Raw genomic sequence first — 12,981 nt, 5'->3', positions numbered from 1 at the left:
TGAGACGTCTGGAGTTGCAAGCATCCATAGGCTACACAAGTGAGAAGACTACTACTACAGTAGTATCAGGCGAGAATATGAAAAACATACCTAATTTGGTATTCTGGCATGTCATTGCTTGTAATTCTTTAGTCTTCTATAATGCGTGTAGGTATGCGTACGTTTGTCTTATCATTCCTGGAGTACTGCGGCGGTGCGGCGTATTACATATATTGATCGTTATTAGCAATTTATGAAGCTAAAGGACTCCCAAGACAGCCAGGTCAAGGTTGCTTTGGCTTGATTCGCGATTCGCGTGTCTATTATTCATGAATTTACATTATTTACGAGTATCGATCGGAATCCGGGCGAACGTCGATCTTCGTTTATTGGTACAATTCTGTGTTCCAATTTCTTACCATGACGAATTTCAAAGGTTTATTTTGAAATCAGTAATAAGAGAGCACATTCGATGGTTCGATGAAATTTAAGGTTTTAAAAGCCTATGTAGCCGACTGTTCTACGCACGGCTGAAGACAGAACCGTAAGAGCGTTTTTACATTGTCCGATCGGATATCGGATGACCCTTGGAGAAAAACAGCCGCTTATAGAGAGTGCCCTATGGGCTGGTATTAAGTCTTTGTTTTATATTTAAGATTATCTTTTGAACAATAAACATTTAAAGAAAGAATATATACATATTAATATTTTACTTCTTTGTGGTCGTATACGACATTACACCCGATATCGGGTCGGACAATTAGCCCAAGAAAGGTACGGTCGGCTAGTATGGCGGAATGGAAATAATTAGTAATAGCTGAACTATTCGGTGTATGGGACAGACAATAAATCTAGTGATTACGTCGACACATAATCCAAATAAATATATTACATTTAGGTATTTAAAAAAAAATGTAAAAATATAAAAAATCACAGAAAATTAGTAAAAAATATTAATAACATTTTTTAAATTAATACTCATAGAGAAATATTTGATTTATAACATTAAGCATGAATCACACAAAAAATAATTATGTATCCTACATTTAAAGTAAGTAACCTACGGTTATTATTAAATTCAGTATATTTCCGTCCTCAAAAATGGTAATAGGCTATTTTTTCTCTAATTATTTCCAAATTATAATAAGTACAAGCGTTGCAATTTAATCGTACACTAAATAATACCGTATGGTGGGTTTTATGGGGTTGTGCTTTAATTTCCTGGTTAAAAATGGTAATAGATCAATATCATATGGGATTTTCGTTATGAGTTCTCGATCGTCGAATACTGTAAAAATCGGCTTGAAATATGATTCATAACACAAAAAACCATCAAAAACGTTATCGTTGCTTTAAAATTGCCGCGCACGAGCCAGCGAGCTAACGCGATTGGTCGTTGCATGGAGCGGGCGGCGGAACGATGAAACTTCCCCCCGCCCCGAGCGCGAATATTTAAAAAAGTATTTAGTATATTTACTATTTACTCGGTCAAGACATATGTACCAGTGAAATTAAAAAATATGGGAGACTAGATTCGAACTACTTATCAGCTTTAATCTGGGCAAGAGTGCTGTAAATAAGAAAGTAAATTTTATATAATTGCAGGCTTTCCGTCTTTGCGTGCGCGTTAAATTTAATACAATAATAGGCCAATTATATTGGGCTATTATACCGAAACACACATAATTTGATAGCAGAAAAAGACGCGAAATTAAAATTTTCTTAGGGATTTCAAATCTTCGCGCCTATAAGTTTAAACCATTTAAGGTTTCAATAGCGGTCATTTAAGTACCACCCCTCACCACTAAAATGTAATTATCAAAAACGACAGTTGCTAATGTTCCCCAAAGTAAGCATTTCTAGTTATTGCTGCAATACAGTGGTACCGGGCACCTTACGACGCAAGGCCGAGCAGGAATCGCAAACCTTAAAATATTTGCACTAATTAATTGAGTTAGGATTTTGTTAGTACTCTTTAATTAAATAGCAAAAAATATAAGTTAAGTATTAGAAATACCGTTTTTACTCGATTTTTAACTAAGTAATTATTGTTAAACTTATTTTTACCGTGTGGTGTCGGTTAAAATTTCACAAAGTAACATCATTTATTTTGGCGACTAGGGCAATAAAAGTCGACACCATAACCAACAAATTAACAAACAACAAAAATTTGCAGTAATATTCCAAAACTCGACTGAACGCAAGCGCACCCGAACATGGAATGACTGACTAAAATGGCGGACCAAGTGTGCCACTCCCCTGACTCAGAGTCCTGTCATAAAACGTAAGGCCGTGGTATTCGTCAGGGGGTAGCTGAGCGGCGAGCGGTGAATGCAGGTAGCAATAAGGTGTTCAGTTAATGTTTTTATAATTTGAAATGACTTCGTTTCCAATGTAGAAATAATCAAACAGACTTTAGAAGCATTTAATATTTTATTTGTGGCCGTATAAATTATGTTTTGTAAATTAACTACAATTGTTCATATTTGTGGATAAAACAATATACATATATTTACTATATAATTCATACTAAATTAACATTAAATAAATACATTATTTTTGACATAAAAATACATTGCGCGTATTTAGCTACTTAGCAAGCACTTTGTTTGATTACGATACCTGCAAGCAAGTAGTAAGTCTATGGCTCCATCCTATCCTGTACCACGATATACAAGCGATAACATTTTTGCGACAGTTTTGTCACAGAATAAGTAATAGTATTATCATACAGAACGGACACGCACCGCCCCGCCCCGACTCGGATTACCTCGCCCCGCGACTGAGTTCTGACGGACTCCTGACATACGCTCAGTTCGGCTAGCGACGCCGCGACGCGATGACGCAACGTTCAAAATGCCGGTGTATTGTGCGATGTACGGGCACCTACTTATTGTAGAAATGAATAATAATATGGTTTTCCAAAGAGACGAAATATGTATCAGTAAATAAGGCTATACTTTTGCGTAAAAATAATAATATCATATGAATTAAAACCCGTTCGTTGAATTTGTGAATGTTAAGCCAACATTTAATATTTAAAGTACCTAAGGTAACTGGACCTTCTACAAAGATATTCCTCGTAAATGTTTTATTTTTAGTTTAACACTCTTTTCACAAAAAAGAACTTGTTGGTCGCGGGACATTAGCGTTTGATTTTTAATTTAATTTTAAGAATTTAAGAATTAATTATGTATGTTATATAAAATAATCAATAGGCATCAACAATAAGGTACATTTAATAATGGCGTGTTGAAAGTCAAAGTACGTGCAGGACTATAAACTGACAAAGCCAATTCAACAATTGGAGCGAAATAAAACATAAACCTTTATTTTGTTTTTTTACGTATTTCGGTCGAATTATGCAACGCAGCGGGCCGCTCCGTTCGTCGTGTCCTTCGGCCGGCCTCGGCAAACCTCGGCTTCGCCTTCCCCGCGCGCCGCATGAGTCAGCCCTAAGCCACTTACTCACACAATGACGCGTGTACAGACGTGCCGTGCACACATATAAACGCAAATGATTTTCGATGTATGGCGTGTCCGCCCTGTGGTTTTGTATAGATAATGGGTTTGTCGCTAGAAAATTACGATATCGAGATAAAAGTCAGGTCTATGAGGGCTATTGAAACCTTAAATGGTTTTTACATACATGTTTTAAATTTGCCGCGCTTTTTCAAGTCATGCTGATTCACTATAGAATAGTAATCGAATTGGTTCAGATTTAACGTTCAATGCATATATTGCATATAAATAACATAATTTTGGACTAAGTACATACCTACATGACATCAGGCTATGGTTTGGCGCACCGTGTTACGCGCGCGCGCTAATGTGTTACGGCTGTTAAGTGGAGTCCAGACGGGATGATCAAATCGACCGATTTGATCAGAAATGAAATTGGGGTCAATCTCCAAATTAAGCAACAATTAAACAACTGTACCGATATTTGGAACCTCAGAATAATATTGAGAGTAGAGATGCACCGGATAGTGACATTAGTGACCCACTATCCGGCCGAATACCGGATATTAACTTTGCTAGATTTCAGAGTAAACAAATTGGATTTAAGAAACAGTCACGGTCATATTGTACTTACTCGTTTATTATTTCAAAACAATTTAAAAATCCACATCCACTCACTTGCACGCGTAGGTACCTACTCATTTCGAACATAGAAATGAGTCCGCGCCAACGTTCACCACGGAACAGGTTAAAACCTGCACAATGCGCACCTAAAAACCGAAATGTAGGTATTGTTCCGCCGGCCGATGGTCAGGCCGAATACCCGGTATCCGACCAAACAACTATCCATTGCATCTCAAATTGAGAGTGGCAACACTGTCGTAGGTCGTATTGCTCCTTTCTAGCATATACGTCCCTCGCTCCTACACTCCCACCACACAGGCAGGTTGCTTTGTCAGTTATTCAAGGCAAATTTTCAAGTCATTGGCTTGCTGTTTTTCCATCTAGAAGGTCGTGAAGCTAAATTACTGGTGAGTTTTTGAATTTGTACCTCAGTTTAGCTGACTATATTGAAATAGTTATTTATTTTACAAGGGGGCAAAGTTATTGTTTAACCGCTCGTGCTAATATTGCGAGTATCAATATTCGAAACATGGAATCTTGAGCGTTGCGAGGGTTTCAAAGCACGAGGGTTAAACAAAATTTGCCCCAATTGAAACACAAAATCTTTCACTACATCAACCTGAAGCAAATATTAAATGTAATAATCAAATACAAATGAATGTTATTAAATATTTATCATCCAAAATCATGATTTAAAAGTCAATTCTACCAGCAAACATAACAAAACAACTCAAAATTTGCATTTGATTACTTTGCCTCACTTGTGATTAAAATGTAAGTTTGCTCTTAGTTTTTGAAGTGCAAAGTAAGCCTTTCCGAACTGGTGTGGTGAAAAACAGTTTCTAACGGCTTATGCCATGATATGACGTGAAAGTGTTTTCAAAGGCTGCCTGCGTGCACCGTGGCTATGCCAATGAAAATACTGAAGTACATATCTTTAAAAACACATCGAGTTAGTAAAGCGTGCACGTGTTACCATTACATACTACATGAAGTCTCTTCTGAGTCTTGTTAGTTTAAATCTTTCTGTGTGTATAATAAGGTTTGAAATTTGAATACTTAAATGGTGAATGGCATACCCTTCAGTTTTCAAGTGATTTGTGTTTTCGAATACGAATGGTACGGCTAGTTAATACGCGTTACGTAGAACCTACGTATTAAGGTAGACTATGATATGGCGAGGAGGTTTCATCTGTCTAAGTATCTATCAGCAATTTGTCTTTTTATCCCGTTCAGGGTTAGTATAATATAGCAGAATGTGACATCCTGCGGATAAAGGTACCTTATGGCGATTGGCGCTTACGCTATTATTAACGCCGCTCCAATATTATTGCAACGCTATGCGGCATAAGCGCCAGCCGCCATAAGGTACCTTTATCGCGGGACGTCACAAATAAACTTTTAGTAATAAAAGTGCTGATAAAAAGAGATACAAGGTAACGAACAAACCTACATCCCATTGTGGGTTAGTACTTCGGCAATTCATAATTCATATACTTAAATTTGACTAGAAACAGAGAGAGATTAGCATGGCTCTGCGCAAGAATGACATACGAAATCGTGAAATATTTCACTCTTTATCTACCTACTTATTTCTTTCCAACTAGATGTTTGATTTTGAATAAAATATTGGTAAAAATGTAGGTAGGTACTTAAATAAATAATTTAGCAGGTACTTACTTACCTATAGCTTAAAAGATTAAGGAAAAGAACTTTTGCATGTAGTTGTTATTTTGGATTTAATTACACTTCACATATATATAATTTTTTATCTAAGTCTTTATTTAACATCTATAAAAATATGATCAAATTTTTAGGTAGGATATCCACAACGCAGGCTTCGTCAGGTGGTCACAAATGCAAATCATATATATAAAATCGAAAAACCAGAACGGGATAAAAAACGAGGGAAGAAGAGAGATGGCACCTTACAAATTTCTAAAAAAGTTTTTGACACGTTTCACGAATAAGACGCACGTATGATAAGAAAAAGCTGTTCTAATCTATTATCTAAATATGAGAATATAACTAGAGCATAAAAACTATCGCTTTCGATGCGTATTTAACTTACAATAAGCAAAAGAAATTTTCATAACATTCTTCATTTTACGACTATCGGCCATTTTCGGAAACTCTGTTGGTTTCGTTTCGATCTTCAAATAACAAAATTATGTTTGTTATGTTGGTATGCAGTGATTTCGGCTTTTTTTATTCGAAGTAAAATAAAAAGTGCTGTCAATGTCAACCTTCGTAGCCACCATACGAATGACTTCTGTCATATTACTAATAATTTGCATTTCGTTGTTTTAAATTTCTTTTCGAGTTATATTATTCAGATGACTTTTATGGCTTCGGCAACCATTGCCATTCGTCCGGGGAACGGGCTGCCGAGAAAGCCCAAAAATAAAAAGTTGATACGTTAATATGAAGTCCATCAGTTCAAGGGATGACTTTAGAGATATAATCAATTCGGGAATTGTTTTCTCGCGTAATAAGATACGACTCGACCAGGTAAGATTTTTCTTCTTGCTGAAAGTCACCATCAGATATATCGGAGCGGATGAGGTATTCACAAATATCTGAACCATGTAAATTATGTATAATGTAATCAAAGTGTATGTTCAGATATTTTTGAGCGACCTTGGTGGCTACGATATATATCTAATGGCGACTACACATTCATAAAGCAAATGTACAGTCAGTATGAAATAGATAGTGACGGCTAAAGTAGCCAAATATATCGTAATATAACTTTGTTGCCATAGAAATAATAAAAATGTGTTCCGATATATTTGGCGATATATTTGGGTATTGGAGAGACCAAAGCGGCTGAGCTTCCGTGGCTCGGACACAAAGAGAATGGGAGAGGATCGTGCCGAGAGCGTACTTGGGACAACGAAGTGGGAGACAGCCGATGGACGTCCTAGGTACCGCTGAAACGACGTAGTTGCTCTAGACCTGCCCAACCTCCGCCATGCTGACTGGCGAGAGCTATCGCAAGACCGAGAAACATGGCGTGATCTGGAGTCGGAGGCCAGGACTCACTTTGGGTCGTTGCATCACCGTAGCCGTAGTAAGTAATGTTAATATCCAGAAAGGGAAATGGGGACTACGTTTGTATGAAAAGGCGATTATCGATTTATGGGCGGTGATCGTCCATATTATTCTTAAGGCGGAAATTAATCTAATGAACGTTTTGGAACTAGGCTTATAAAAATAAAGAATAATTTTATGTTGAAACAAGTTGTTATAAATGTGACGTCCCACAGGTAAACGTACCTTATGGTGGTTGGCGCTTACGCTATTATTCGTTAATAATAGCATCGCTCCAATATTATTGCGGCGCTATGCGACGTAATCGGCAGCCGCCATAAAGTACCTTTTGCCGTGGAACGTCACAAATACCTACGTAGATGAAAAGATACAATCTTGCCTTTTATTCATCAAATCACATCATTTTTTGAGAAATTTGCGAATTAAGTTATCCAAGTAACGACTACAATTAAATAAGAAATGGGATATCACAGTTATAAACCCTGGCAAGGTTGCATATATATCCAACCCTGTCTGACTGTGTTATTAATTATTATGTACATAGTAATGTCGGCAGTTAAATAAACATAAGATAAACTCTATATTTCATTTACGCGAGCGGAGCCGCGGGCCCGTCTAGTTTATAGATATGTGTATATTATATATTTCGTCGTCTAGTACCCACAACACAAGCCTTATTGAGCTTACTGTGGGACTAGGTCAATCTGTGTAAAATTGTCCTATAGTATTTATTTATTTATTTAATGGCATATATACCTATGTTAATTATACAAAATGTACCTATCAAAAATTGTATACTTTACTAAATATCTCTCTCCTCATTGGTGTTACAATAAAGGGTGTACTACATTTATAATATAATTATATTACATACACATAATAAGTATATCATAGGATATGTATAATCACATTGGTTTGGCGTCTTCCCACCACCAGGCGATAACAAACATGCTTCAATATTATTCTTAGGTTCCGAATATCGGTACAGCTGTTTAATGACAGCGTTTACACAAAAATAAAACGCTAATTAAATAACTTACCATATTCGGAACTACAGATGCAACGGATAGTTGTTTGGCCGCATACAGGATACCGGATATACGGCCTGACCATAGGCCGAATATTCGGTATTCGGGCGCCGAATATTCGGCCGGCGGAAATATACCTACATTCCGATTTTTCAGGTGAGCATTGTGGAAGTTTTGCCCTGTTTCGTAATGAACTTTTGCACGAACTCATATAGGTCTATCACTACGAAATTAGTGCGCGAGCTAGTGAATGGAACGTTCAAATTGTTTGAAAATAATAATCGAGTACGATTATATTCCGATATCAAGCATAGTTACTATCCGGTATCCGGCCGGATATTAAAATAAGGGCGAGATAGGATACCGGATAATAACCGAATATCCGGTGCATCTCTATTCGGAACCTAAAGTTTTAATCCTGCATGGTGCACATATGTATAATTTTGAGACAATGACTTGAAAATTTATCTTGTATAACTGACAAAGCAACCTGCCTGTGTGGTAGGAGTGTGGGGGAGAGAGGGACGTATATGCTAGAAAAAGACAATACGACCTAGGGGCTGTCCATAAATGACGTCATCTATTTTTGACGATTTTTGCCCCCTGCCCCAAATTTGAAATGACGTAATTTATGAATAGCCTCCTGTGACAGTGTTGCCACTCTCAATATTGTTCTTAGGTTCCGAATATGGTAAGTTATGTAATTAGCGTTTTATTTTTGTGTAAAACGTTGTCATTTTAAAGCCGTACTTTTGGCCTTATTACAAAGGAATAAGGTGCAAAAGTGTAAACATATCTTTGGCGTCGACTATTATTATACTATGTTATACTTATTAAGCCTCCTCCACACTCGTGCGCGAATCGCGGCGTGAAGCCGCGAACGCGAGTGTGGCGTCGATTTTCGCAGACAGCGAGAGGGGGCTTTCTGAAACTTAGGAACGTAAACTAGTTATGAATAGAAAGAGCACGAAATAGTCAATATAATACGTTTGTTGAAAAAAAAAGTCTACAGACGCTTAGGCGCGAAAGGTTATTGTCTCATAGAAAATTTGAATTTCGCGCCTTTTTCTACTGACAAAGTTGTTGGATAGACTTTAATATAAAATTAAAGAGTGGGCCTACACACTTCGCTGTGACAGAATGTGAAAGTGTCACCAAAACTGTCAAATGACTACGATAATAAGTATTCCTTTTATAATGCCACTCCACACTATGCCATTCTGAAATTAAATAAGAACGATAGTCATGCGAAATTTTTATTTTTGTAGTGGGTCATAACGTTGACGACTGACGTGTATAATTTGAACATCAACCAATATTAAAATAATGTTGGAAATTATATCAGTTATTTTTAATTAGCTATCATTCACGCGCGCGTTCATTTCGCTCAGACTTGGCCGCACAAATATTTGGTGCGAGCGGGACGCCCGCGCACGTTCGAATTGGCCTGTCACTTGTAGCAACTTGTAGTTAAGTACATACTTACCTACATACTATCCACGCGTCCTTGGCACGAACTCCCGCCACCGCCCGCATTGAAACTGTACCCGCGCGCCGCAAGGAAATGTAATCCTTAGCATTAGCGCACAGAGTTCAAATTTGGTAGTTTCATTTAGCGAATTTGTTAAATTGCTCTTATTTATTACATTGACCATGTTTTAGTGTGATTATGTATTGAATATCACTTTGAACGTTATCAGAACAAAGTCTGCTAGAAATTATATCTATAACCATTTTTTCAAGCACGTTTAAGGCGTAAATATATATACAAGTGATACAAATAATATTGATGTTGGATTCTCGGATAAATAGCTTAATGAAGTAGTTTTATGGTAATTAAATCAAAGACTTAATTATAACTTTTTTTTTATATCAAGTTACGACGTATATCCGTGAGGTCCCGCAATTTATTGAATTAGTTATTTTTCGTGTAAATATTTTGACCGATTCCATTGTCGACTCATTATATATATTATTTTCGTCACGTTTACGAACTAAAAATACTATTACTATTTTTAACAAACAAGAACGGCTCTTTTTTTAAACTATTTTTTTTTTACCTACTTCCGGAGGGAAAGTTGGTTGGATTCGAAAATAAAGTATCTTAAAATGATCTAAAGAACAGGAATAAAAAAAAAATTGCCTATTACTAATTAATGTTTAACGTAAGCGTATCTTTCCTGGAGTAAATGTGAAAACCCTCTTCTAAGGAAGTCCATTATCAAGAATGTAGCAGAAACCTTAAGCAATAAAGAATATCTACTAAGACGAAGAATGAGTCGTAGTAAGTAGTAGAAGTAAACTCTGTACTAACTACTAACTAACTAATATCAGCGACCCAAAGAGGGTCTTGGCCTTCGAAACGAGAGCACGCCACTTTTCCCGATCCTGTGTCGTTTTCTGCCAATTATCAGCTTGAAGCTGACGCAGATCCGCTTCCACCATCGCCAAACCCCCACAACTCTCCTTCTTCATTCTTGAAACTCTGTACAAAAACACACAATAGAAGTAATATACAATTAGGAAATGGTAAATACAAAGGCGAAGTTATCCCTTTGAAGGATCTTTGAGGGATGAGATAATCCGTTTTTTTTTGCTTGAGCGCTCGTCTCGCCCATCTTTGGTAAGCGATTGAAACATCAAAATGTCGATTTCCATATGAAGTTATGAACCGTGTAGGTACAGGCTTATTGTTCCCCTGAGGCTTGTAATATGACATGTACCTTGCCGTACATGCTTTTATGCTTAGAGTGAATGACGGGTGATGTGCGAGTAACCGTCTTAGCGACGTGCCGTTCTCGAAACTTTACCTAGAACAGAGAAATCTATCGGAAACGTTCTCGGAAATGTTCTCTGAGAGTTATACTAGTAGGAGATAAGACAAATACCATGGAAGTTTAAAAGCAAATACTTGGCACCATTCATAGCAATATAAAAAATAACACTAATTGATAAAATCTTCAATAGTAAAACAACACAAAATTGCCCAAACAAGTTAATGAGACAAAAGGTATAATCTTAACAAAAGTAAATATATCATTCCATTAAAAAAATAAGATTGTTCATAACTTATTTATGCTAATAAGAGAACGTTCTCTAGAAAGTTGGAAATATTCTGGAAATTCGAAAAAGAATGCTCAGAAACGAGAACGTTCTCATCGGCACATCACTAAACCGTCTACATCAGAAACTGTAAGTACTGTAGGTAGCGCTGTCTTCCTCGCGTTGTCCCGCCTTTAGCTTGGGTTCCGCTTAGCGATTAACCCCAAGAATTGGCTAAGGCACTCTTCTTAGGAAAGTGACTGCCATCCGACCTTCCAACCCAGAGGGTAATCTAGGCTTTGTTGGGATTAGTCCGATTTCCGCAAGTTTTCCTTCACCGAAAAGTGACTGGTTAAATATCAAATTATTATTCGTACATAAGTTCCGAAAAATTCATTGGTACGAGGCGGGGTTAGAACCCGCGACCTCTGGAATGAAAGTCACACGCTCTTACCGCTAGGCCATCCATTAGCTCTTTGCAGAAGCATATGATATAAATACGGTTGTTTGGTATGAAGGCAGTGTGAGTCAAGTATGTCGAGTTAAGTTTTAAATTAATCGCTGATCTAATTGATACTTGTCTCTGTGTATTATTGTGTATGTATATTTTCAGAACAGGTAAGTACATTAGGGCTGCAGGACACCTTAACAATTTGAAAGTAAAGCTGAAAACATTACTAACTTTACTCTTTTGTGTTTTACATTTATGCAATTAAGACCTCGCCTATTACACCTCGCCTGGCTAGAGAAAATTGAAAACCTAAACACGCGCTCTAATGAAAAAAGTTTTCAGCATTCGCATAACTTAACTTTAACTTTTTATCTGGAAGTATTCCAAATAACAATCATGGGAAGAATCGCAAGAAAAATTAATCCACATTCAGAGAATTTAGTTTTTTTTAAATAAAAAAGCTTTCATATTACTGAGAAAAATAAATTTGAAATATTTCTTATCTTCAATCTCGTTGACCTAGCTTAAGATTTTTCTCTTTAATACAAGCACTACTTGCCCCAGTTCGGAATAACATTTCCAGGTTATGGGCGTAATGTGCTCAAATGTCAGGGGTCGATCTGCGTTTACGATAGCAGCTGCCTAATTCACAGTCGGGACTCTACGACTTCCAAGGCTCTAGTATATCTTGACCTGGAGATCTTTTACAGTTTTATAATATTAGCTGAAAGAAAGAAAGGGTTCAGGTCGTGTCATACCAGAAGGTTAAGGAGTTGGCAGAGGACCGGACGAGTTGGAGATTGCTCCACCGACAAGAGCACAGCTCTTAAATATAAAGAAGAAGAAGAAGAATATTAGCTGAAATGATGTTCACTGTAGGACATAGCATAGTCGAAATAGTGTCTAAATAGTGTTTAGTTTTAAGTTTATAAAATACATATGTATGTTAGTCTGTAAGGTATTTGTAATATGGGCCTTGTTGCCTGAATTAAATATCTAAATAAATAAATAAATAGGCCTGTCCCAAGAAATTCTAGAACCAATGGTCACGACCATTCGACGCCCTTATTCGACGATTCCCTGCGATGGCTGCGATCTTTGCCAGATCATCATTAACTCGTCTCGTTGGTTGCCTAATTTGCCTGCATCCCCCGGTTGGCGCCACTAAAGAACCTTTCTGTTTCAGCGGCCATCGGTCCTACGAACAAAGGTGTTTGTGCGGTTTCGGAACAATTGACAGACGTATAATACTTTAAACTCTCGCTGTTATACACATATTTAATTACACAAGTTTCATTGTTATTACCTTTAATTCCGACGTTTCAGCTGAGTTGACTAGCT

General features: G+C 37.1%; 1 protein-coding gene, 1 long non-coding RNA gene and 1 other non-coding gene across 3 annotated transcripts in view; 2 read left to right on the top strand and 1 right to left on the bottom strand.

Annotated features, from left to right (window-relative positions):
• Positions 1-12,981, top strand: part of LOC134668850 (cyclin-dependent kinase 14) — a 164,527-nt gene that overhangs the window by 1,708 nt on the left and 149,838 nt on the right. The window lies entirely within an intron of this gene.
• Positions 1-12,981, bottom strand: part of LOC134668852 (uncharacterized) — a 223,281-nt gene that overhangs the window by 93,832 nt on the left and 116,468 nt on the right. The gene's annotated exons all lie outside the window — the stretch shown is intronic.
• LOC134669162 (U6 spliceosomal RNA) lies at positions 5,535-5,645 on the top strand. The gene has a single exon (XR_010098865.1). It is a non-coding gene; the product is annotated as a U6 spliceosomal RNA (small nuclear RNA).

Source organism: Cydia fagiglandana, chromosome 11, assembly GCF_963556715.1.
Source record: "Cydia fagiglandana chromosome 11, ilCydFagi1.1, whole genome shotgun sequence".
NCBI classification, from domain to species: domain Eukaryota; kingdom Metazoa; phylum Arthropoda; class Insecta; order Lepidoptera; family Tortricidae; genus Cydia; species Cydia fagiglandana.
Note: the sequence above shows the minus strand (reverse complement) of the source record. Positions and strands in the feature narration are given on the sequence as shown.